General features: G+C 47.0%; 1 long non-coding RNA gene across 34 annotated transcripts; it reads left to right on the top strand.

Moving 5' to 3' along the window:
* The first annotated feature begins 12 nt into the window (after positions 1-12).
* Positions 13-25,546, top strand: LOC102547703 (uncharacterized). 34 transcript variants are annotated; one of them, XR_015622325.1, is made up of 9 exons: positions 13-489; positions 6,806-6,972; positions 7,668-7,704; positions 7,966-8,087; positions 9,773-9,838; positions 10,462-10,653; positions 11,380-11,547; positions 12,157-12,826; positions 13,690-15,520. It is a non-coding gene; the product is annotated as an uncharacterized LOC102547703 (long non-coding RNA). The 34 variants fall into 34 exon arrangements; XR_015622347.1 differs by having other exon boundaries at positions 7,925-8,087; positions 10,551-10,653; positions 11,431-11,547; XR_015622346.1 differs by having other exon boundaries at positions 7,626-7,704; positions 10,551-10,653.
* Positions 25,547-27,122: the final 1,576 nt, after the last annotated feature.

Raw genomic sequence — 27,122 nt, 5'->3', positions numbered from 1 at the left:
CGCCAGAGAGGCGCAGAGTGCGCGGGGCCGGGGAGAGCGCGGAGTCCAGCAGGCTGAGAGCAGAGCCTGAGTGCGCGGCTGGTTCAGTGGGGCAGGGTCACCTCGCAAGGATGCTGCACCCCGCCGCCCTGTCCAGCCAGCAACCCGGAGACTGGTGCAACTCCGGAAAGAAGCAAAGGTTCTTTCGCCCAGTCGCCGCTGGAGGACCGAAAGTTTTGCTCGCTGCAAATCCCTTCCTCCCAAAGTCCCAGTCACCCACCGCGCGACGTCCTGGAAGGATCCCGGAGGTTTAGTGGGGACGAAATCGGCTGGTTCGCACCCCTCCATCCTTATCTCTCAGGACAGAGCGGGAGCTCTAGCGAGTACACCTCCCACCTACCATCCGCTTCACCCTGTCTCATTTCTCGGTGAGCCTTGGAACCCGATCGCTTAGCAGATGCCTTCAGGAAGCAGAAGCAAAGGGGAAATGGACTTAACTCCAAGAATCAGGTGAGTGGGGGCGAGGGGAGTGATCATCCCATCCCGAGCTTGGCAGGCAAAATTCCACAGTCATTTTGGCTCTGGTTCCCAGGGGGTCTGTGCGTTGTGTGTCCCAGCTGGTAGAGCCACCGCAGAGACTTTGCTCCGCGCACACCGGTCTGAGCGAGCTCAGGACTCTCAGTTGATGCTAAGCCCTTCCCGCAGATCCAGCACTTCCACTGAGCAGGTTGACCAGAAGACTTAGCATCCCCCACCCCCAACCCCCACCCCCGGGAAACTTGACTGCTAGAAGCGTGGACTCCTGGAGCTTTGAGAAGTCTCTTCTGACCCTAGGGGCTGGTAACTGAGACCTTAACATCTCCTGTTATCTATCTCTTTAAAATTGTTTGCTTACTAGGAATTCCCTAAACTGTATAGACACCCTTACCCCACAATCAATAACTTTTCCATTTATAAAACATCCTTCCATTCTTACCTCTGCTGTCCGAGGAGCTCGTCTGCTCCACACCGAAGCATTGCTTGCTTCTGAGCTGTATTCTGGTGGGGCTGGAACGTCCTGGCACTCCACACCATGAACCTCAAAACCTGCATTTAAATGGGGTGATGAAGGAGCATCTAGAGGCTTGTTTTCAGCTGTGATGTGTGTGGGAGTGGGCCTGCTTATATCAAACATAGATAACTCTCCGGTTTTTTTGGATGGATTGCTACCTAAGGTGCCAGTGGATAAGGCATTACCTCACTTTAAATACTTGTGGTTTGGGAAATATTTCTCAGATCTTAGATGAACCAGGCACGGTACCTGACATTATTCCACCGACGCATCTTTTTAAACAATATTGTTTCTCATGGATGGACCCATTGCCCAGGGTCCGGGAGACAAGGAAGATCCATCCCGGTCTTTACAGAGCTGCAGTTGGAGAAGTATCATGCTTAGCTCTTCAGGGAAGCTGGGCACATGCACAGTGATACTAGACCAGTGTGAAAATGGTGTGGACGTTCGTGGCTGGGCCAGTTCCTCGGAGGAAGTGGACATGAGCTAAGATTGTTCAGAAAATGTGTCACCAAGAAAACGGAATCTGCTCTTCATGTTGGAAATTGGGGAGGTTTTATAGGAAGCTGAGGTCTGATCTTGCCAAGGGAAGAGGAACCAGGCAGAACCTTGGGTAAATATAAGCATGTGTGGTACTGGGTGTGGCTTAGCTGTGTAACCTCCTGTGTCCTACTAGGACCATTGTCAGGAGCTAGCTGGGGGCATGTTCCATTCAAACACATCCCTAAACTTGCTTAATGATCTTTGACTTAAATGAGTCCGTCCACCCCATCTGCCACCCTCGCTAAGTTTCCCTGAGCATCTCAATTTGTGAGGACTTTGCTACACACACCATTAGTTTTTCTAAGATTTCTCAGCACCTGGAAGGCAAGTATACCACCCAGCTTGCTGGTTGGACCATGTTGTCGCTTGTTCGTGCCCCGCTGCCTGGTGATGGACTGGAAACAGGACTAGCATGAAAGATGCTCCTCGCCCCCTAGGAACAGCAGTTGGAGAAATTTCAGCTCTCTGCCAGCTGATATCACTAGAGCCCAGCCATGAATGAGCTGGGGCATGATGAATAGACTCTGCTGATACATAGAACCACAGGAAAACAAGACATTTACATTCTGACAGGGCAGGGCCACCTTCAATGGCAATGTGTCATCTGCCTTACACTCAATCCCCCTGCTCCTGGCAGAGCCAATGGACTCCAGTCTCTCAGGCTCTTGACCACTGTGATGTGCACAAGAGTTCTGTATTCCCTATGGCTCAGACTTGAGTGGATCCTGCCCCTGTTCCTAACCACTGTCCCTTGCCAGGGCCACTCAGGAGCAGTGGTAGTAGCCTTTTCTTACCCCTTAGCAAACATGGGGAGAAACTGAAAATTGATGTACACGTGTAAACATTGAGACAAAGCCAGCCCTCGTTACTTAACATGGGGGTGGGGAAGTTTGAGGGAGCCTGAGCTAGGGCTTGAGATCAGAGGCATCCATCGCAGTGTGGCCATGGGATTGAGATCCTGAATCTGACTTAACCTCGGCTTCTTGATCTGTTGAATGGACCCCCAAACTGCTGTTTTCTTGGAGTTAATGTATTAAGGGAAATTCGGGGTGCTGATCTCTGCAGATAAATAAGGCCTGGTTCATAGTGAGTGAGTCATAAGACTTTTTGTCATGATTCTTCTATCTATCTATCTATCTATCTATCTACCTACCTACCTACCTACCTACCTACCTATCTATTCATCTCTATCTCCCTACCCCCTCCCTCCCTTGCTCCCACTTGTTACACTTGCTTTTGGTTTGTGTTTTGTTTGCTTGTTTCTGATTTGTTTTGTTTTGTTTTGAAATGGGTATCACACTATACCCCAGGATGGCCTCAACCTCACTGTGACCTCACAGCAATCGTCCTGCCTTGGCCTCCCACGCTGGCCGCCCCTTTCTTTAGTCAGGATGCATGAGATGCTTGGGATGCAACTGGCAGGGGGGAGAGACCAACACGCCGATGTGATTTTGTCCAGAAGAAGCTCTGAAACTTCTGTCCCAAACATTACTGATTGGCACAGGATAGACCTTCCAGTATAGAGTAGACCCCTGCAGGAGCTCTCCCACTGGGGACAAAGCTACCTTTGCCTCTTAGTAACAAGATCTCTTGATACAGAGCAAAATGGGATCTCTATACATTGCTTTTGTCTTCAAATTTCTTGTTTCTTACGAAAGAAATTTAATATTGAGTTCTGAAAATTAATTTCCTTCTGGTAATAGAACAATGGATCCCAGGAATTCCCATTGTACCACAGTTCCTTTGGGCACTGGCAGCCATGGAGGTACAGTCCTAAAAGCTGGACCAGGAACTCTGAGAGCCATGAGGAGGGGGGAGGAAGAGGCTGAGGATGGAGAACCTGCCCCAGCTTTCCTCGGCCATGCCACAGAGTTCATTACTCAAGCCCTGAGGAATGAAAAGACTGGGGCATATGCTGCTGCTCTCCAAGGTTACCAAGATGGGGTGCACATCCTGCTTTGGGAGCCTCTCAGGTGACCCACCTTCTGCCGGGGGCAGCTGAGTACCTGAAGCAAGCAAGCAGAAACCCTTCAAGAACACTTGCCCTGAGGGTGGTGGGCCCTTCCTGGGATGTCACTACAGCACTGCCAGCTTCCTCCACTCCTCTCTTTGGCAGCTGGCCTTGTAACCCTAGGGACCATATCTGTATTAACTGTATTTCAAGTGTGAGAAAAACAAAGACTTCTCAGCTCTGACCTGCCTGCCTCTTTGGAATCAGACTTGAACTTCTGGTCCTGCCTAACTGTTTTATGTCAGTGGCATCCCTCTTAAAAAAAAAAAGATTTATTCATTTATTATATATAAGTACACTGTAACTGTCTTCAGATACACCAGAAGAGGGCATCAGATCTCTTTACAGATGGTTGTGAGCCACCATGTGGTTGCTGGGAATTGAACTCAGGACCTCTGGAAGAGCAGTCGGGGCTCTTAACCACTGAGCCATCTCTCCAGCCCGAGTGGCATCTCTCTTAATCTGTCAGTTCACCCATCTAGATCCAGGGTCTGTAACCAGACATGGCCCACTGTCTTTTTTTGTAAGACTCTTGGCGGTCTGTCTGTCTGCCTGTTTTCCTTCCTTCCTTCCTTCCTTCCTTTCTTCCTTCCTTCCTTCCTTCCTCCCTCCCTCCCTCCCTCCCTCCCTCCTTTCTTCCTTCCTTCCTTTCTTTCTTCCTTTCTTTCTTTCTTTCATGGTTGGAAGGAAAAGGATTCTTTGACTAGTGAAAAATTTATAAAACGTAAATACGTGTGATTAAAACATGTGCCTGAACACACACACACACACACACACACACACACACACACACACACACACAAGATTGGTTCTGGAAATCTTACTCAGACCCTCACAAACCTTTACTAACTGAATCATCTCCCCAGGCCTGCTTTTATCATATATACTGTCACATGGCATTACGTATGGGATACCCATTCCCTTTAACGGCTGCATACTATTCCCTATAATGGTCCAGAGTTCCTTTAGCTATTGCCTAGTTGATAGGTATTTTAGAGTTGTTTATGAAAGACAGGGTGGTCGATGCTGTTATCGTTATACATGCTTTGTGGGCATAACGGGGAACGTTTCTACCCAGAATTGGAACTTCCAGGTACGAGCGTTTTCCATTTTAATAGCCATGCCAGATCTTCTTTTAAGCAGCTGACTAGTCCAGGCTCCCTGGAGCGTGTATCTGTACCCTTCTCTTCACACACTTATTAATGCTCAACATCTTCAAAACGCTAGCTCCTGGCAATACAAGGGGAGCGTGTCTTATTTGCTTGAGTTTCCCTCATTTTGGGTGTTTTCAAGCATTTTTAATGTGCATTTTATTCTCGCTCTTTGAACTGCTGCGTCTGTTGATTTGTTGTTGGCATTTTGAGGCCTTTGTGTTGATTTGAAGGAATTTTCTATGCCTGCCAGACATATAGCACTCCTGCCTGCTTAGAAAGGCCGCCACTTTCCCCCTGTAATTGTCTTTTCCAAACTACTTAGGTGTCTGGGACTTCTCCTTGGAGCCTTCTGCTTTGCGTCTTAGTTAAGGAAACTGCCCACCCTCACGGCCATGGATCTTGTCTTACAGTTTCTCTTTATCCTTGGCAGGTTTCTGCTTCACACTTAGATATGATTCTTTCAATGAGGATATAAGGCCAAAGAAAGGTGAATTTTGCCTGGGATCCTTGGGAGGCTGAGGCAGCAGGATTATGAGTTCCAGGCTAGCCTGGGCTACATGACACGATTCTGTCTCACAAACAAAACGTAAAAGGTTAATTTCTGGCCTTTTTCCAGTTGCTTCAGCACCATGTGCTGCAGGGACCCGTCACACACTTGCTCAGAATTGTGGGGTCAGAGCTTCCCTTTCTTGTCCTATCTCGAGTGCCCTTTCCCTGTACTGGGCCACGATGTTCTCCGTACTCCATTCATGCCTGTGCCTTGCTCTCGTAGCATATATTCAGGGCCTTCTCTCTGCATGGCAGTGTGGTGTGAGACCTGTGGCAGCAGTTGCCGTAGAGGTAGACCCTCTCAAGGATCTTCCTAGGAAATGTACCCTACCCCCATGCAAATGCGACAGTAAATCCAGGCCCAGTAGCCACAGACAACAAAGATTCTCTCGAGGTAAGTTTCCAAATTAAACAGCTGTGACCTGGGGAGATGTGTTGTCTCCTAATATCCAAAAGGGCAACCCCTAGCTCAGGATTGGGGGAAGGGAGTAAGTAGAAAGATAAGGAGGTAGGACTTGGACCTGCCTGTCTGCCTGTCATTCCGGAAGGAAGAAGCTGGGATCCTGGCTAAAGGAGAGAGAAATAGGCCTCAAATAGTGCCGGGGTTCCAAGAGGGGACAGGGAGTGGAGAGAAGCAAGTGGGCCTGGGGCACTGAGCCAGACATTCACAGCCAGGAGAGGGCCTGCTGGGGTGGCTCTAGGGTCATTCACACCCAATGCCCAGTTAGAAGGTATCTGGATTGCCATTTCATTTCCTGATTCAAGTTCTTCATGAAAAGTCCTTGCCACTATTGTGGCATAGGACATTAAGTCTCAAGTTAACACTTAGATGGGAGCACTTCCTTAGAGAGCACTTAAAAGGGTGGGAGCACCTCGCCTTCTCTCACACCAGCCCCGTGCTGAAACAATGCCATTGCTGGTGAGAAGGGCCTATGCTGGGATGCAGGAGGCAGCTGCTACCCAGCAGCCCGTACCTCCTGACACCTCTTCCTCATGCCTGCTCCATGCTCTCAAGGAGCAGGCCCTGAGCTCAAGCAGCAGGATCCTGTGTCTTAGCCGACACGACAGGGAACAGAAGCCTGAAGACTTTAAGACCACAAAGCAGTCAGAGTGCAGGGTCAAGTCCAGGTCTCCATGGGTAGAGTGTGCCTTGCTCATTCCCCATGTGATGCTGGTGTCAGACATTTTAATCCTCATGTCTTCCAGCCATGGTCTGTCCAGTTGTCTTCCTTTAGGAAACGCTTACCACCATGCCTGGAGACTGTTGGAATGCTGTAATGGGCTCGCACGCATGCATGCGTGTGTGTGCGTGCGTGCGTGCGTGCATGTGTGCGTGCGTGTGTGTGTGTGTGTGTGTGTGTGTGTGTGTGTGTGTGTGTGAAGTAGAAGCCAGTGTAAACTGGGTAAACATCTTTCCCTGAGCTGAGCTCAAGGCAGCCTCCAGTGGGTCAAAATGTTGAGGGGGGGTGGTTTTGGAGAGCCCGATGTTAGTGACCTTTCTCTTCTTTGCATTTTCAGATAGTGAATGTCCACCCTCAGCAAAGGCTTTGCCGCCGTGACCTTCTTTGATCTCACCCCACCACTACAACGAGGGAGGCCTAAACCTTGTCCACTGGCAGCATTTGAAGATCCAGTTGCTGCTATGGGTTGGAAGGCACCTGTGGAGTGAAAGAGGACATAGCCACGTAAGTACAGCATCTTATTGCTGCCTGGTTATTTGTAAGCCATCGTTTTCCTACTCCAAATCAAGGGCTTCCTGGGGCTTAGGCACAACACTACAGACAGCCCTTATCCCCAGTTCATGGATGATGAAATCGAGCCCCTCAGAGACGCTCCTTCCCATTGTCTCCCCCAGTTCCCTAGACATCAAACGCCCAGCCAGCGCTCTTTCCGCCATTCACAGGCATTATAGATTTCTTACAACAACCTGCCTGGAAAATGGCTGTGCGGTGGCATCAGGAATGTGCAGGCTCTCTAAGGCTCACAGTGGATTAGACAGACCAGAGAGGGGACGGTGTCACTGATGACTATGCATGAGTCACCAACTCCACTGAGAGTTTTACACTTTGTGAGAACAGGAGTCACTCACCCTGTGACCACACAGAGAGACTGCTCTGTGCAGTACAGAGCGGTCTCCAAGAGCGTGTTTAAGTTGGCCATTTCCCAAGAACTCTCTCATACTGGAGAGATACAATGCTTTGGGTCACGGAATAATAAGATGGCCTTGGTTCTAATGTTGCTTGATTCACCCTACACTGGACTAGGAGGAGACACTGACATACATCAGCTTAATAAATCTGACACTGAGGAGGGGCAGTGTGTGTGGTTTCAATTACAGATTGACCCAGGATTGATTGAACTGTCTGCTCTGCTCTGGCAGGGATGGAGTCCAAGGATTGGCTGGACTCTTGTGAGAGGTGGGTATTGAAGCATCAATCAGCTGATGGGCTCCATGTCGCTTTGTATCCTGGGAGAATCAAATTATGAGTAAAATGCCACAGTGACATGGGAACAATGACACCAGGAGGATTAGCTCAGCCTGCCCCAGCGTTCATTCATTCCTTGTACCTGCACAGCCCCACCAAAACAAACCTTCCCTGCCCCCTGTCCTGTTCTCACCTTGTTCTTTATCTTTAGTGTGACCACACCCACATGTTTAGCCTTGTGTGAAATTTCAGCATGCAGGAGACTGAGACATAAGGATCACAAGTTCAAGGCCACCCTGTGCTATGTGTCAAGACCTTGTTTTAAACAAAGGAAAAGGGAAGGAAAAAAAAACAGCAGTACATATTTTTCCTAAGTAAGTATTCTGGCATTCATATGCTGAACTTCTGAAGGAATTGTCTCATTTAATGTCATGTCATATAACTACCCCAGTTAGATTACCCTTGAGTATCTCAGGGAATAACAACCTCATTTTCTAGAACTGGAAAATTGGGCTGGCTCACCTTGCCTGATATGTAGACGATAAATGACACAGGGCCCCGAGTGGGGCAGTAGCCGCCCTGAGCAGTCAAGGCTTGGGAGAGGAGAAACCTGATCTGAGCAGGATATGTCTGACTGATATAAATAAATGGTGACATGGTGGCCCAGCACTGCAGACGGGGACAATGCCTACCTTAACAACCAGCCTGAGACACAGAGATGGCAGTTCCCCATAGGGACAGTCTTCAGTGGACAGCAGTCAAGTCCCAAGGGTGGTCCAGATAGGGGTGAGAGAGGGCCTCAGGGCTGCAATCACGATGAGAAGTCATGTGACATGGGTAAGAATACAGTGTTTTCAGTTGGTCTGACTTCAAAGGGCTGGAGATGAGGCTGTCAGTGGCGAGGTCTCCAGCCTGCAGCAGACCATGGGCTGGAATCCCGGCACTATGTGGACTAGATGTGGTGGCACTTGAACGTCATGGTCATCCTCCTCAACCACACTTCAGTTCAAGGTCAGCCTGGGAAACCTGAGACCCTGCCTTAAAACAAATAGCATGCCTTTCAAGAGGAAATCTTAAGGGTTGCGCTGATCCAAAGTGAGGAACATGAGATTTTCAAGACTCCCTAACACTCAGTTACAACCACATTACAGAGACATAGAATTCTCATCTTGGCTGACCCAACAAAGCTCCATGGGCATGTCCTAGGCATTCCTAGACAGAGATAAGGGAATGGTTACTCAGATTAGGCAAACAGGTTTCTCAGATACCAGAGGCCCAAGCTGGTCAAACCAAGAGCAAAAATAACAGCTTCTTCTTGCACACCTAAAAGTATTCTAGCTTAGAGGGGAGATTCTCAGCCAACCGCAGTTCTGAGTGATAGCTTTCAACTGTTGTCTTTAGTCTGTGGTTTGTTACTGACTAAAAAGGACATCTGGCTAAAGAACACTTGCCAGAATACGCCACACCTGTTTGAAGTGGTCGGATTTTCCCTCTTGCATAGAGAACATTTGTTACCAAAAATAAAAATAAAAAAATTCCATAGGAAGAAAAGGCATGAGAACGATCATCAGCCTAAAATAAATGCTATAATTTTGATGTTGGTAATTTATTGCTATCCACACACTATCTCCCTACCATCTACCTATCAATCATGTTTATAGACATTTAGATCCCCATTCTGCAAACCAAGACACTTAACTTATCTGGCAATCCATAGCTACATATATGAACATGAATATAAACATATTATATAATTGTATATACTTATATCTATATGGCATCATAGTTAATGTCGTGTGGTGGCTTGAATATGCTTGGCCCATGGCAAGTGGCACTATTAGGAGATGTGGCCTTATTGGAGGAGGTGTGGCCTTATTGGAGGAGGTGTGGCCTTATTGGAGGAGATATGGCATTATTGGAGGAGGTGTGGCCTTCTCAGAGGAAATGTGTCACTGTGGGGGGTGGGCTCTGAGGCTCTTATGCTCAGGTTCTGCTCAGTAGAGAAGAGTTTCCTCCTGGCTTCTTTCAAATCCAGATGTAGGACTCTTGGCTCTTCCAGGACCATGTCTGCCTGCACCCTGCCATGCTTCCTGCCCTGATGATAATGGACTGAACTTCCGCAACTGTAAGCCAGCCTCAATTAATTGTTTTCTTTTATAAGAGTTACCTTGGTTATAGTGTTTCTTCACAGCAACCAAACCATGACTAATATTTTTACACAGCCCCAGCAAGCACAGCATTCACGTGAGTGATATAATGTTGAACTATGACATCTTTATCCCCAATTATGAACATTTAAGTTTGAATTTTAAAATGTGTTACTATCAATTAAGGCTACAGCTTAAGAGTGTCTTAAAAAGAAAATAAATCAATTGAATAACCAGGAATAGGAATATTAAAAAGCATAGCTAAACAAACTTTTTTTTCTTTTCAAGACAATCTTTATCTGTGTAGCTCTGGCTATCCTGGAATTTGCTCTGTAGACCAGGCTGGCCTTGAACTCACAGAACTCCTCTGCCTCTGCCTCCCAAGTGCTGGGATTAAAGGTGCCCTGGTTGTTTTTAAAGAGCCTTTCCTGTAAATGAAATTACCAAGTCAAGGGAATATGCATTTAAAATTTTCAAACTGCTAAATTTTGCTGAAGTGTGTCAGAATTCCCATTTCCCCGTAATCTAGGCTGTATCAACCTTTCTTTTTTGTTTCATTCTGTTGTGTTTGTTTGTTTGTTTGTTTGTTTGTTTTTTGTAGTGCTGGGGATTGAACCCACGGCCCCCGCACATTCCAGGCAAATGCTCTGCCACCTGGCTACAACTCCAGCTCTTTCTACACTTTTACAGAGTCTTACTAAGTTGCTCAGGGTGACCTTGCACTTGGGAGGCCCAAGCAGGACTTCAGACTATCATTCTCCTGCCTTAGCCTCTCCAAGGGCTGGGATTACAGGTGTGTACCACTAAGTCTGGGGGACTGGGTGAGACCAAGACAGGATTGCTCTGTGTAGTCCAAGCTGTCCTCAAACTCAGAGATCTACCTGCCTCTGCCTCCGGAGTGCTGGAGTGCACCACCACCACCTGGCCCAGTTATAGACTTTTTTTTAAAAAGACCAAATTTTTAACAAAAGTAAGGTGTGGAATTGTTAGAATCTTGTCTGGTACTTTCAAACGCCAGAGCTCCATTTTCAAATGTCACAGCCTGGGCATCATGGCTAGGTGAGGCTTAGCTTTTGTTCCTATTTCTATAAGTCAGTGAATCTCTCTGAAGGCATTTGGTCACTTTGCAAGCACACAGAGAAGGCACATTGTATACATTCTGTCTCTCCACTGAAAAGCTGTGTTCTTCCATTAGGGAGGGCCAGCAAGGAAGCTGGAAAGGGACTTGTCTAGGTTTTATACAGAGCGAATCATGTTGTCCCTTTGATGCGCTTCATAGAGGCTATCATATACACTCAAAACAAAATCCCCACTGGCAATAACACATCACAGATAGCCTCAGCTTACTGTGGCTCTTCAAGCCAGTGGCATGGCTTCTCTGGGTTCACGTGGCAGAGCAGAGGAGGATAGGTGGCCCAATTGCATGCCCAGTTCCAGACAGGAGTGATAAGATTCAAACTTGCTCTGGACTCTGGGGTAAACCAAGTATGGGCCTCTAAGACCTTGTCTTTGCTCTCAGAGTTTGACATGATAATCCTGCTTGCTCTTTGGACCTCCCTGGCTACAATAGGCACAGAGAAAGAAGAGAACCCTCCTCCACCTACAAATCCCCGTAGTATCCCATTCTATCAGCCCCCTTGTTCCTGCATGAGGAGGGAGTGGAGACCTCAGCTACCAAGCAGAACAGGTATAAAACCCAGGCCATTCAGATCTGGGCAGAGTGATCCTAGGGAAGGGGCAGAGACTGCAAGTCTGAGATGCAAAATACCTGTCCTAGCCTCAGGGAACCCCAAGACTAGGACCAGGGACCAGGATACTCTGGACATGGCTGGATGAGGGATTATGGGGGCAAGGGAGGAGCTTAAGACTCACTTTTCTTTTTCTGCTAGCAGGGAGCCAGGTTCTGTAGCAACTGTGGATATAGCCAGGACAGAAGGACTTCCTATGCTCTGGCCCAATCTCCTTTGAAAGAAATAGGCTAATGTCAGTCTCTCTACCCAACCCACCCAGCCCACCAACCTACCCCCTCACCTCACCCTGTCCTCCTATTTGAAATTATGGACGAGGAGGGAGTCATCACACTGCAGCCCAGCCTGCTCTGACTCCCAGACAACAAGAGTGAACTTCATGTTCTGCAGCGGGGGGGATAACCCTAAAAGCTGACCCTGGGAGGTGCCCGGCAGCATGTGGAGTGGCAGCCTCTAATGAGGAGCTTTCTGTGGTTTCTGAGGGGGTAGAGAATAGGAAGCCACTTACATGGAAGGAACTGGAGCCCTGACATTTTTTTCTCTTTGAGGTTGGAGCTGGGAGGGAAGGCAGATAGCAGCACCTGCCATCCACACTCAGTCACAAAGCATTCGCTGAGCTCTTCTTTAAGGCTGACCCTGCCAGAGGGGAAATCAGAAGTTCAAAACACATGTCTCCACCCTGCAAAGGGGTTTCCAGAGCTGCTAGACATCTCTGGTGGCCTGAAGACATCAGGCGCAATCCATTAACCCTGTGAATGTTGACTGTTGCGGTTGCACAGCAAAGCCTTTGCAGAGATGATCAACTATGGGTCCCCCGGGTTGGCTCCTGAGACAGTAAATGTTATCCTGTGTTGCAACAGAAGAGAAAGACTGAGGGGGATTTTATAATGGCACATGCACAAGGCCAGGGTGATGAAAAAATGGTGTACAAAAAGACTTGAAGTTGTGTGTGAGGAGGAGGCAGCCACAAGCACAGAAGCACTGACCGGCAGAAGCATCTGCAGGGGCAAGGACCGGCTTCTTGTATACAAACTGTACTGGGCATGTGGCCTTGAATTTGGCCTAGTTAAAAGAAAATTGTTAGACTTCTGACTTCCCAGAACTGTTAGAGAGTAAGTCTAAGTTGCTTTATGCCTCCAGATCTGTGATAATTTGTTATAGTAGCCCCAGGGCTATCCTTGCAGATGAAGTAGAAGCCTTGGTCTAAAGCCACTTCGGGTAAGTAGAGTTACATTCACTCTCTTGGGAATATATATTGAGTGACCCTAATGGTCCAGACATAGGAGCTGTGAACAAAGAAATGGCATCCTTGATGACACTGGGATGGGAGTCAGAAGCAGGTAATACATAGAAAGTGTCTTAGTCACTGATCTATTCCTGTGAAAAGACACTGTGACCAAGGAAACTCTTATAACGGAAAGCATTTAATTAAGATCTGGCTTACAGTTAGTCCATTGTCATCGGAGGGTTAGTTCATTGTCATCATGGTGGGAAGTGTGGTGGTGTGTATGACACTGGAGCTGAGAGCTACATCCTGATTCACAGGCTGAGGGAGGAAAGAAGGAAGGGAGGGAGAGAGGAGAGGAGAGGACAGGACAGGACAGGACAGGACAGGACAGGACAGGAGAAAGAGAGAGCCTCTCTGGGCCTGGCCTGATTTGGACTTTTGAAACCTTAAAGCCCACATGTGACCATTGTTATAGCAATTCTTTCAAGAGATGTTCCAGGGTGAGGTAGACTAGGAAAGAAGATGGCCTTTCAGATGGGCCATCCTGAAATCTAAACCCTAAATATCAAGACAGCCTTGCCAGTTGGAGAATGCTTTCTTAGAGGAAGGAGCTGTCCATGCAAAGGTCCTGTGGTAGAGTAAATGAGCCGGAACACACTTCTTTGAGTCAGGGGGGGAGCCTGGGTCAGGAGAGACTGATTCTTGTGTCTTTGTCCTGTCTTGGAGCTAACACGAAAGTAAACATGCAAGGTTCTTGATCAAGTATGTTTGAGGAGGATTGGGTTTCTTTTTCTTTTTTATTTCCTTTTCTTTTTCTTTCTCTCTTTCTTTTTCTTTTTTGATTTACCCACAGTCCTGCTGGCAATTGTGAATAAAATACATTGTTGAGATTGAACGCGGACAAAACTGTCTTCCTAAGTCAGCAAAGGGACCCACGTGGAGTGTGGTGTTGTTTGTGCAAAGGCCCCAGAGCTCAACACCAGCAGAAAGTGTGGCATGACTGACAGAGCTGTCAGCAGAGACAACATGAACCTGCAATGACTTCAAGAACAGGGCCCCCCTCCAGGGGCATGGCCAGTGTGCTGCTCCCAGAGCTGCGGCTGGGTAGCACAGCTTATGGGGTCATAGGAACAGTTTATTCACTTATTCAATCAATTAATACATGTTTAATGAGCACCTATCAAGTTCCCAGCACCAACCAGGCTTTGGGGAAATAACAGTGACTAGGCTGTAGACAGCGAAGGCCTCACAGAACTTGGGGATACAGCACCTTTGCTGTGTAATTATTATCTTTCCATTATTATTAAAGTTTTTAGATTATTTATTGTTAGTAATAAAACAGCAAAAAGCAATTATAGAAATATATAGTAGCTGGGTGGTAGGTGGGTGGTACACACCTGTAATCCTGGCACTCAGGAGGTAAAGGCTGGGAGATCTGAATTAGAGGCAAACCTGGTCTTCCAAGTAAGTTCCAGGGCAGCTAGAGGTACAGAGAGAAACCTGTCTCAAAAAACAAAAACACACAAACAAACCATAGTCTTCTAGATTTGGTTTTTAGTTTAGTGCATCCTGAGTACCTTCTTTCACAAATACACTCACTCCTTTTTAAAGGTTGAGTAGTAGTCTACACTATGAGCTCACCGCAGTGTAACTATGGTCTTCTTGGTAGAGCTTGTCTGTACTGTAAGTAATATTCAAAGAAAATTACCCTGCATGTCTTTCTGTAGCCTCCGGGTACATTTTAAAGGGCAAATGCATAGAAGTGAAATGTGGGTCAAAGGGGGCTGAATAATTTAATCGAGACGTCACAGAGGTGAGCGCACATGTCTACACCCGCAGCAACACAGGTGCCAGTGGTGGACATCCTGCCTGATGGGAGCGACAGCTGCTTGTTTAAATGAACCATTTTAACCTCTAATTCAGCCGATGTTAAGCAGCCTCCCAGGAACTAGTCCAAGGCCTTATAAAGTGTGTGCTGTGACCCCAGATGGTGTCATGAGGCTAAATCTGAAGGTCTCAAAGGCTTTGGCCATATTCAAAGGTCACTGAATGTACAACGACTAAAAAGTGGTTCTGAGCCACAAGACAATGCGCTTAGCAGCGCCCACAGCTGCCACATCACGTGCCCTAATGCAGCCTGGTTCTGAACACAAGGCTGACGGCTCCTACCTGGAAAAGCTCAGCTCAGATTTGAGCTACAACTACTATAAATTAGAGTGTTCTCGTGCACATGCAAGGTTTTCTGCTTATATCGACACATCAGGGTCAAACTGTGGAAAACAGTCTTTTCCTACCATCTTTCCTCAGCTCGTGGGTATGAAGTTAGCATGTCTTGGACTGCTTTACCTTAGAAAGTTTGACTTTCAGAACTGTTGTTTGAGTTTCGTAGAAATCATTCAATGAATCATGGTGTGGGATTAGTACAGAATCTGTAATAATTCTGAGGTGGCCCCAGTCATCCTCCCAACATTTTGTACTATGCGTTTGTGAGAGGCAGCATTGTTGGTATTGACAGTCATAGGAATCACAATATTGACCAACTCTGGAAGACATTGGAAGTGTTGTAGATCCTACAATATCAAGTATTCAGCCAAGATTTGGTCCAACAAGCATGGTGTCCAATTAATGTGCAAATTTACTTTAATCATTAATAAATATATGGCATAGAATTGCTTTAAAATAAATTCCTTTATGATTTATTATCCGCAAATGTTTCGTTTGTATACAGATTTCATAGACCTATATACTCTGAGTCATACACAAATTTCCTGGGCAAACAGGGACTGTGAAAGTGGAAACTTGAAAAAAACTTGGCTCTAATTGATGCTGGGACGCAGAACTCCAGTGGGGGTGGCCAGGGCATCCCAGGCAAGGCAGAGAGTGTGTGCAAAGGCCCTGTGGGAAAGACAGCCTACACTGCTGCAGGACTGAGTGAGAGGACAGCAAGACAGGGGTGGGAGTGAGGAGGACTATGCTCCCCAGGGTCTTTGGAGTTTTATCCCTTGGAAAGGGGAAGCATGGTGCAGGTTATACACAATCTGACCTAGCAGGCTGGCCTTTAACAAACCCTCTTGGGGCAAGGAAGAAGGGAGGGTGGATTCAGAAGCATCTCAGGCAGTGAACTTGGAGGGTCTGAGAGAGAGAGATGGGGATAGATAGACCAGAGTGAGACCTGCCGTGAGAGAAGGGGAAAGAGTTATTTAGGCTTCCTGCCCATATGCTTGAGTGAGCTTGGCAAGAAGTGAGGAGATGGCAGAAAGTGCAAAGACAAGAGCTACCACCGGCTGGAGAAGCTGGGGAGCCACTGACCGAAGGCAGATCTCCGGGAGGGGCCCTGCTTTAAGGTCAGTACTCAGCCCTTGTGCTTACAGCCCCCATCCAAAGGGCTCTGGCCTTGCTGCAGCTGCTCACACAGAACAGCACCTGAGCCTTGATGTGGGGTGTGTGATCTGGAAGTCTGCTTGTGGAAGGGACAGTGCCTCACACAACTGTTCTGTGGGGTTGGAAGGAGAGCTCTAGAGGGTGACATTTGGAGCTGGGGATCTTAGCTGTTGCTTCAGTGGGAAGCAGGAAACAAACTTAAGAGAAAGCCAAAGATTCAGGAAGAAGGAAGAGGTAGAGAGGCTTCCCGGGGTGCTCTGATTGGCCTGAGAGCACTGGGAAAAGCAGTCCTGAGTGCAGCAGAGTAGGAAGAGCTCAGCTCTGAGTATGGGTGTGTTCCCTAAGTCCGATGCTCCTTAGAGGGGACCTGGCCTCTCTGATGCCATATTGGTAACATTTACTTCTTAGAATCATTGTGAGAATCAAGGAGTTGCAAGAAAATGGAAGAAAATATCTGCGATACAAAATCATTTTAGAGAACATGTGTCTAGAATGAAAACCAAGAGGAGCAGGAAGTAAAAGACCAAATGCAAAAGGATGGAGAAGAAAACCTGATTTCTGATGGGAGAGGCACAGACACAGCAGTGTGTGTGTGTGTGTGTGTGTGTGTGTGTGTGTGTGTTGGGCATGTGCGTGTGTGTCTGTGTTGTGTGGGTGTGGGTGTGTGCATGTGTGTCTATGTTGTGTTTTTATGAATGTGTGCATGTCTGTGCTGTGTGTGTGCATGTGCATGTGTGTCTGTCTCTGGGGGGGGTGGGCAGCCTCATCAATGAAGGAAAATACAGAGCAATTCACCTGTGTAACACCCAGCAAAAGAGGCAAAAGAGAGATGAATGCATGAAATGTAACTCATTGATATTAATAACAATAACATATTGATCAATAACTTACTAATAACTGGCAAGGGTTTTTAAAAATTAGTTTAATCACCATTGAAGCTATAGCAAAATAGGATCCGTGTTCGTCAGGTTTATAAAATCTGATGATCCCAATTGGAAGGCGGGTAATGGGGAAGTCGGTGCTGCTGATGGAGGGAGATCTATGAAAACACTGGGCAAGGCATCTGGCCATCATCTGATAACACCAACAAGTGCACATTCCGTGTTCTTAGCGCTGGGTGTCTGTGAGGAACTTCTCACGCATGACAGGATAAGCAGAACGTCTATCCCTTTACTGCTGCTGGTGGCCTCAAGCTGGAAACAAGGCAAACAGCCATTGACTATAGAAGGAGTAAATGAGCACTGATATAGTACACACCCCATGGAGTACTACACAGCACTGAACTATGAGAAGGAAACTGTGCAGTTCAGTGAGGAGTGCTTGCCTGGAATGTTCTAAGGCTCTGGGTGCAATCTCCAGCAACCCCCACGAAGACATAGCATCTGAAAACAAAACTAAGCTACAAACAGCTTGCATTTTCTATCACATGTTGAGAAAAGTCCAAAGGCAAGAAGGGATTGGCGTGAAACCACAGCAGGGCCTCTCAGAGAGGGGAGGGTAGGAGGCCACAGGGCCATTCTCCAGTGCTGGGGATGTTCTATCTTGACCCTGGAGGTAATTACACACGTTTGCCTTGTGATTGTTCCTCATACCATACATTTGTTTTGAACACTTTAATCCAGGAGTATTTTATTCCACAATTTAAGCAGGTTTGAAAAGGAGATAGCTAACACTTGTAAAATGCTTGGCACAGTGCCTGGCCCATATTAAGAACTCAACAGATGGCAATTTTATTTACTGTTCTAACTCGGTTGTTAGAGCCGCCTTGTCTCCTAAGCAACCTTCCAGCATCTCCCGGGTGAGTGTTGTCTCCATAAAGCCTGGCTTCAAGGCTTAGAATCCGGACTCTTGTTTCCCAGGGCGACCCCCTATGAGACCTGCTACTGAAGGCAGGGCTTTCCCAGTGGAAGGCGTGGTATATTTAACTGCCTCACACACTCCTCATGTGTGCTGCCAGGGTTTGGCAACGTGCAAAACTAAAATTAAAGAAAAAATAAAAAATTAAAGAAAAGAGAAGGTTTTCTGTTGTTATGCAATTCCTGAAAACTAGACTGCTAAAACGGACACTGTGCATTCTGGGGACTGAGCCAGAGTTCTGCCTGCTGGAGTCTGGAGGTCAGGATTGAACTCAGTGGCAAGGTAAATGGCAAGGGCTAAAGGAAAGGGAGCACAATTGGCTGGGCAGGGCGGCACCCACTTGTAATCCCAGCCCTCTGGAAGTAGAGGCAGGAGGATCACAAATTTAAGGTCGTCCTCATCCACCCTCAACTGGCTACATGAGACCCTGTCTGAAACAAAACAGAACAACAACAAAACAAAAAACAAACAACAACAAAATAAATAAGTAAACAAACAAACAAAAAACAAGCAACAAACCCAAAAGAAGAAACAATGGGGGTTTAAACAATGGAGCATGGGGAGAGGGGGAAGGAGAGAAGGGTACCTGTGAGTCCAAAAGACACCTTTGAAAAGCAAGTGAGGCATGAGTCAGAGGAGCCCTGGGGTAGCTGTTATTCTTGCTGTATATGGAACCCTAAGTCTTCCGTTCCACAGATAGGCTAACAACCATTATCTTAAGGGTATCTAGAAATGTCTGTCTTCCTTCCAGGCCTAACACATCAATCCCACTCCACAACCACTAAAGAGCTGGGTATCATATTATCTGATTAGTGTTGTTCACCACAAGCAGGGTGGATGCTGATGCTCGTAGAGAGCTGCAGCCTTCTTTTGCAGGACGGCAGCCAGAAGAGACACAGGTATGCAGGAATATGCTGAAGGTCACACAGCCCGCAAGCACCAGACCAAGAAGGATCTTCCTTGGTATTGGTTCAGGGAGGTGAGTGTGTCAGCAGGGGTGGCCTAGGGGCTTGGAGTTAGATGGATGTCTGGTTTGCTAACAATTCAGAAACTACCTAAGCTGACCTAGGGTAGATATGGTACTGTGGGTGTGGTCAAGGAGACAGAAGCACTCCTGGCATTTGAATGGCTAGAGAGAGCTTCCTGCCCACAGAGTGAGTTGGAAGAAATGGCTTTCAAAATCCTGAAGGAAGCCATCATGGCAAGTCCGGATCTCTGCAGAACTTCCGATGAGGGCTTGCTTTTAGCTTTTGTTTTAAAACTCAAAATCTTAAGGCATGACGCCATGCTTATGCTGTGAAATCACGGCTCTGCCCAGTAATCATGGTGCCCAGCAATCACGGGGCCTCTAGAGCAGGGCACGCTCGCTGTGGGGCTGCTTGCAGGTAGATGACAGTTGCACAGAGCCTCTGGTTGGCAATTTAAACAAACAAACAAACACCCTCTGACACACACACACACACACACACACACACACACACACACACACTCACACACACAGAATTTTCAAACCCCCCTCACACTTCTTTAACCCCACACCAGCGACACCGATCTTTCCGCTGCAACCTTCCTGCCACCGGAGGGTGAACAGCTTGTGTGCGTGCCGTGTGCAGTGTGTGCAGCCTGGCATTGGCAGTTGGCTGTGTTTGGACACTTTACAATCTGTACTCTGTGCTTTTGTTTCCAGGGTCCCGTAAGCCACTTCAGTGTATCCGTGACTCTCTGGAGGAAACATCTTGCCTCCTTGGTTCAGAGTCCCTGTATGTCAGGAATGATGGACGTGCTAGCCTGGAACAGGCTCCCAATAAACCTTTGCCATGATTTGGCAAAACTGCCTTGGCTGTGGCTGGTCGTCTGTGACCCAGGAATGGAAACAGACCCTGGCATCTCTCTGTGGCAAGAATAATACAGCCGGGTTGTATGTTGTGGTTCTTACAGTCTCTTAATACTATTTTAGCTAAATGTATGGAGGCTTACAAATTGCCCCATGTTCAGTTTAATTTGGTATCGTATATACATGTAGCAAGTTAAACAAAACATGTTAACTGGATTATTTATTAATCTTTTTTAGGCAAAATATCTCTGTCTCTCTGGCTAGCTTGGACTCACTTATTTAGACCAGGCTGGCCTTGAACTCATGGAGATTTGCCTGCCTCAGTGTCCTAAGTGCTGTGATTAAAGATTCCTGCTATTATTCCTGGTTCACACATGCTATTTTAATGGACTTTTTTTTTTTTAGCAGTTTTTGGTTCACGGCAAAACTGAGCAGTAAGTACAGTTTTCAACACATGTCACTTCCTCCTCTATGAACATTTCCAAGCCAAGTGACACAAGTGTCACAAATGAGTGTCTGACATTGACATCACCGTCACCCCATCTATCCACCACTGTAGTACTTTCCCTGCCCTAAGAAAATCTATGCCTGACTTATTTATCTCCGTTCTCTGCTAACCCCAAAGCCCCCCTAAAGCCACAGCTTTGTCTTACCCATCCTGGTGCGTGTTCTTTTCTGATCTGCTCTTTTTCTTGCACCTAAGATTCTTCCATGTCGTTCCTCTGCTTGGCAGCTCACTTCTTTTCAGTGCTGAGTAGTACTCCACTTGTCTGGATATACCACAGTGCTTCTTTTCTTCCGTGCTCCCACTGAAGGACATCTTGGCTGCTTCTTAGTTTTAGCAAGTCTGAGTAAAGCTGCGATAAACATCCACGCACAGGTTTTGTGTGGACATAACTTTTCAATCTTTTGGGTAAATCCCCAAGGAGCACGATTACCGGATCATATGGTAAGAATATATTTAGTTTTGTGACTCTGCCAAGCTGTCTTCCAACCTGGCAGTTCCACCAGGCGCATAGGAAAGTCCCTGCCTCTCGTCTTGGCAGCGTTTGGTGCTGCCAGCGTTTTTTAGATGTTAGCCACGCTAATGATCGTACATGTCATCTTCCTGTTGCTCTCATTTCCGACCCCCTCCCCAGTGCTGGATGCTTCTCCCATCTCTACATCTTCTTTGATGAGGCATCTGTTCAGATATTTTGCCCACTTTAAAGTTATGCTGCTCATATCCCTGTAGGGTTTGAAGAGGGCCTTGTGGAGTTTGGATAACGGTCCTTCGTCTGCTATGTCTTTTGCCAGTACAGTCTCCCAGCCTTGGCTTGCCCCATTTTCCTGAACACACACAGTGTGCTGTTGGATGTGGTAGGGTTATAAATGCATTTAGGAGAAGTCCTTCCATCAGGTTGCGTATTCTCATTGGGGAGAAGCCTACGTCCTGGGTGCAGAAGTCCTCCAGTGCTTTCATGTTGGCTCTGCATGAAGCTGTTAAGAGATCGTGGATGTTCCAAACCGTCCAGAGACCAGTGCTACCGCAAAGTTGTCTTACTCAGAAAGGGTTTAAGTCAAATTGTCCTGGCCTGTGTATTCAGACCCTGCCCTGGAAGACAGGATGTCCCTGGTGGTCTAAGACTGATAATTACACAGTCTTTCAGAATCCACACTCACTGGCGTCACCTCCATGGCTTAGTGAAGTAGTGAAGGACTTAACAAATGAGGTGGGCTGTGGCAAGAATCATGTATATATCATTTGCCCAGAATGAGCATTTCTAAGTAGCATGAAGCCCTAGGCAGCATGGTTCATGGAACTTCCTGTGAAGTAAGCATTCACTCGTGCTGAGTATCACATGGGTGAGTGAATGGGACACTCTGATATCGCCATCCCCCAAGTGATGTGGGCAGGGCTCTTTCAATGTGTAGATGGAAAACAGTGTGCTAGAACCCAGCCCGAGCTCAGAGACCTGCAGTTGCACACGCCCAATCCACTGAACCAGCAGGCGGGGTGCCACTGCAGAGTGTGATTCCGGGCCTCAGGTCTGAGCTGAACAGCAGAGAAGCAACCACTTCTTAAGACAGTATCAGCTTTAGCTGACAAGAGCTGGCTCTGATATCCAGGCTGTGCTCTCAACATCATTCTCCGCTTCATAAGTCATCAAGGTCCCCAGAGATGCCTTTTCCCTAACAGTCAGGACACTCTGAGAGACAGAGAGGGGGATGAGTGTGGCCAAGGGACACAGTCCTGCCTTTAACCAGGAAGAATTGCTTGGCTACCTGACTACAAACACTCTTCTAAATGAGACTGTCACACATGGTCTCCAGAAGCATCTCCCAGTCTTGGTTTCTACATTGGTGACGCAGGAGTAACAATTTCTGTCGGCTCAGCACTGTTACAAGAGGAGTCACAAACCACACTGTCTGGCACACAGTAGGGACTCAACGAATACTAGGAAAGGAAAGCCAAACTTTCATCCTTATCCAGTCTCGCCACAACCAGGAGAGCCTGGGTGTGCTTGAAAGACATGCCTGCCTACATGGATTCTGCTGGGAGTGGCATTCTGTCTTTCATAAGCAAAATTGCCAATGGAAGCCAGCTTTAAAAACAACAGTGAATGAATCAGTTCATGTCACTGGAAAGTTTTGCCGGTGCCAGCTTTAGCTTGACTTAGAAGCCCTAGAATATGGTAAAAGACCCTGGCTCCTCTCCTCCCCTGCTTCTGCCCCCTCTCTTCCTTCCCCTTCTCTTTACCTCATCCACTCGTCTCCCCCCACACACCCCCACACACTCCTTCCTCATTTTCCTCTTCCTCCTCTTTCTCCAGGGTCTGGTTATATCACTCAGGCTAGTTCTGAACTCCTGAAGTTCCTTACTTCAGCCTCTGGGGAAGTGAGACCACAGACAGCATTATGCCATTATGCACCCACCTGGTTTCAACTCTGCTTCTAAGGTGTGAGTTCCTTCCCAAGTCTGGACTCCCTTATCTATACAAGATGTTTGTGAACAGAAGTCTGGGTCCATCTGTTACATTGTTTTAGCCCGTGATGGGAAACTCCTTGTGATAACAGCCACCACAAGACAGAAGTCTGTTTCTTCCTCATAAAATGAGAAGCAGAGAGAGAGAGAGAGAGAGAGAGAGAGAGAGAGAGAGAGAGAGAGAGAGAGAGTGTGTCTGGGGCTGGTTCTGTGATGCCACTATTCACGTCTAGCTTGATACTCTACATCCTGGAATCCTGGAGCATGGTCCTTTTTTAAGGGCACTTCAAGGTCCAAATGGAGCTCCAGTCATTATATCCAACACCTGTATTTTAGGGTGAAGGACAGAGCAGAGGAAGTTTTGTTCCTTCATCTTTAGGGGCAGTCATGTAATAGAACATTTTTTTTAGCTACATCTCATTGGCAGGTATGTAGTCACATAGGATATTTACAAGAAAGCCTTGTTGGACTTCAGTGCATATATTTAGGAATTCAGTTATTCTTACTCCTAAGGAGACAAGAAGAACTAATAATTTTCTGCCAGTCAGAACTACATGCTTGGGTTTTTGGGACCAGAGGACAGTGGCTGTCTTCTGAGGAGCGTCACAGAAAGAAAGAAATGTTGCTCCAGGAAAAAAAAAAATATCTTCCACCTTAGGGTTTTACTGCTGTGAACAGATCCCATGACCAAGTCAACTCTTACAAAGACAACATTTAACTGTGGCTGGCTTACAGGTTCGGAGGTTCAGTCCATTATCATCAAGGCAGGAGCATGGCAGCATCCAAGTAGGAATGGCATAGGAGGAGCTGAGGGTTCTACATCTTTATCTAAAGACACCCAGGAGAAGACTCTCTCTAGCCAGACTTGGGCATACATATGACCTCATATCGCCCTGCCCCTGCAATGACACACTTCTTCCTACATGGCTATATCTCCTCCAATAAGGCAACTAACACCTCTAATAGTACCTCCTCCCATGGGCATAGCATGGTCAAACCACCACACAGGGTTTTGTACTGCACTGCTGGACCCATCATAGTAGGGGGTGTCAGGGATGCTGAAGCTGATTGGATAAGCATACTAGAGACTGCACCTATTTAGACAGAGAAATTGACTCCACTAGCTGTTGCCTAGAAATATTCAGAGAGCTGAGAAGATAATAAAGGGGGACGGCAGTTGTCAACAAAGAGTCCCTCTTTCACTCCAGGACTCTTCAATAAGCTGAACAATCCTAGGTTGTTAAAGTTTTCATGAGAGTCCATGCTAGGTGGTAAGTCATAAGCCAGCACAAGCTCCAGATGCCACCTAGCTTTAGTTTCAGGCTTATGGAAGGTATCTGTTCCTGTGCAAAGATTAAGACAAAGCAGCATGTGCCTGGTGCCGAGCGCTTGAGTAGGGGTGAGTTATTGTCCACACAGCACTTCCCCATCTTTGACTCCTGCCTCTGGTCTTCTTTTACTGTTATGTTTACTTCTTTCCCTGAGCCTTAGAATTGACTTCTTGCTCTGTCAGCTTCAATTTCTGCCTTTTCTTCTCTTTTCAGAAGTTCTGTTTAGTAAATGCCTCCGAGTCAACTTCTGACTTGCTTCTCTCATCTGCCAAGGTAATATTCAGTGCCTGGAGGCATGAGAATAAGAGAAAAAGATTGGGGGAGAGCGAGTAATGGAAGAGGAAATCAAGGGGAATATGGAGGAGGGCAAGGGCATCCTCTCTCATGGTTGGAGCCTCCAGCCTCCCAGTGTCCACGTGAGTTTTTCCGCTGCTCACGTGAACGGACAAGAGAAAGTCTGCCTTCTTCTGTGTGAAGCTTAGAGTTGAGGCCAAACACATTCCGCTGAGAAACTCAAGGTTGTGGCTCTCAGCCATGAAGAGTGAGATGCCTCCCCAAGCTGAGCTGGGTCGAGGAAGGCCTGAGTTCACTGTCTGCCTCCTTCCCACATACCCTGCATCAGCAAGATTGAAGAAGCTGTCAGGGTCTGCACTCAGTCTCTCATGCAAAGAGCTACTCATGAGATCCCTTCTGGAAACCCAGGTTCCTCAGGGTGCCCACTCGTCCTGGTAATGGGGTGGGGATAACAGGTCACTTCAATTGCCAGTCACTGTAAGTACCTTGCATGTGTAATGACAGTAACATAGCACCCAATGCAGTGAGGACTCTGTTTGAGGCACAGTCAAAATTAGTTGAAACTTAGAAATGTATTTTAATCTCTGATACGCCTCTGAGTATCCACTGTCATTAATAACTACCGTGGTTCACCCTGATTTTGAGATGGAAGTCTAGGCTGGACCTGTTTCACTGACTCATGGCAGCAAGAGCCTGGCTTCAAGTCAGCTTGTGTGATCTTCATTTGGAAAATATGTGTGTGTGTGTGTGTGTGTGTGTGTGTGTGTGTGTGTGTGTGTGTGTATGTGTGTATGATATTATGCATGTGCCTGCCTGTGTGCCTATGTTTTGTTTCCTGTTGCCGTGATAAAATTCCCTGACAAAACAACCTAGGAAGGGTCTGTTTTAGCCCACAGTTCTAGTGGCAGTCCATCATAGTGGGGAAGTCACAGGAGCAATCAGAGGCAGCAAACGGACACACTCTCCTCTTCAGCATGAACAGGTCCTAGCCCTGAAATGGTGCCACCCACATTCAGTGTAGGCCTTCCCACCTTAATTAACCCACTCCAAAAAAAACAAAACAAAACAAACAAAAAAACCAAAAAAACCAAAAACAAAACGTTCTTTTCCAGGCTTGCCCACAGGTCAAGCCAATCTAGACAGTTTTTCATGGAGACTCTTCCTAGGCGATTCCATATTGTAATAAATGGACAATTGTGACAAACCATCCAAGTCTTCAAGTCTAAGTCTGGCTCTGAGTCACCCAGAACTTGTTCAAATCAGGGTACTCGATGGATCATCCTCCTCCAATTTCTGATTTAGTAGGTCGCAGGACAGGCCTGAAGGTATGACTAACAAGTCTTTGGTTGTGTGGTCAAGGATGCTCCAGACTATATATGGAGTACAGCCTATCTACCCTAGGGTCCCATTCTTGACTCAGACCTCTCCTTCTTAAGTTCTTTCTGGAAAGAGTGAACAGAAATTAAGCGCTCGTGCGCGCGCGCGCGCACACACACACACACACACACACACACACACACACACACACACACACTATGAATAACAGGCCTAAGTTACCTGTGGGATGGAGAAGAAACACGTGTGACTGCACCTGCAGTGTGGACATGCGTTGCAAACTGCTAAAGCACGCAGCCACGCGGGGCCCACTTTATATGGATCTAATTCCATGTCTCAAGCAGGCCAATTCACAGAGGCAGGAAGCAGATGAATGGCTGTTCAGGACTGGGAGCAAGGAGGAATGGGGAGTACTGCTTACCGGGTTTCCCTTTGGGATGATAAAAATGTCCTAGAGCTAGATATTTGTGATAGCTGCACCACCATTGTAAATGTATTTTATACTGCTAAATCAAATGCCTTCAGGTGACCAAAAAGGTAAGTTTTACGATGCGAGTATTTTACCACGATAAAATATTAAATGTGTGAATGAAGTCCTGATTCAACTCAATTTAGGTGGCCAGTTGAAATGTTTACAGGATTACGGCCGAGAATGCAAAGGACCTACAGGACTCACATAAAAGAGTCACCAGGGGTGTCATACCATAAGTCTACCTTAGGCACCGTCTGGAGTGCGGAGTCTAGAGGTGAAGCACCTATGGGTTTAAAGCACACCTCCAAAGACTCCCCTGTGCAGCCAGGACAGGGGCTCGTGGCCACTGGCACCAACCCTTGTTTGGGAACACGGTGAGGAGTTCTTGGGATCAGCCCAGCTCTCAGGCCTTGGAGATCAGCTTTGCTACCTCAGACAAATCCTGAAGAGAACAGCATTTCACAGAGTTTGTGAGATATACACAGAGGGACGGGACCATGTCTGATCTCTGCCACTGCCTGGAAGGGAAGCACAGTGCCCTGGGCACGTGGAAGTCCCACACTGCAGCGGCTTCACCCTCAGTCCAGCTTGCTCCCTTCCATAGGGAGAGAGCGTGGTGAGGTAGAGTTAGTATCAAGAGGCTAAGGCCCATAGAAATTCATTCTGTCCCAAATTCAAATCTTCTTTTGTCTGTCAAAACCCAAATAAAGATAAAATTCACTCATAATTTCTAATAAAAGTATTGTTTGAACTTTTCCAAGGGTTAGCTCAGTTTATACACATAGGTGATATTGGGAATATATATGTATATGTATAT

This window comes from Rattus norvegicus, chromosome 6 (genome assembly GCF_021556685.1).
Source record: "Rattus norvegicus strain SHRSP/BbbUtx chromosome 6, alternate assembly SHRSP_T2T, whole genome shotgun sequence".
Taxonomy (NCBI): domain Eukaryota; kingdom Metazoa; phylum Chordata; class Mammalia; order Rodentia; family Muridae; genus Rattus; species Rattus norvegicus.
The sequence above is the reverse complement of the archived record's forward strand: the minus strand, read 5'-3'. Positions and strand labels throughout refer to the sequence as shown.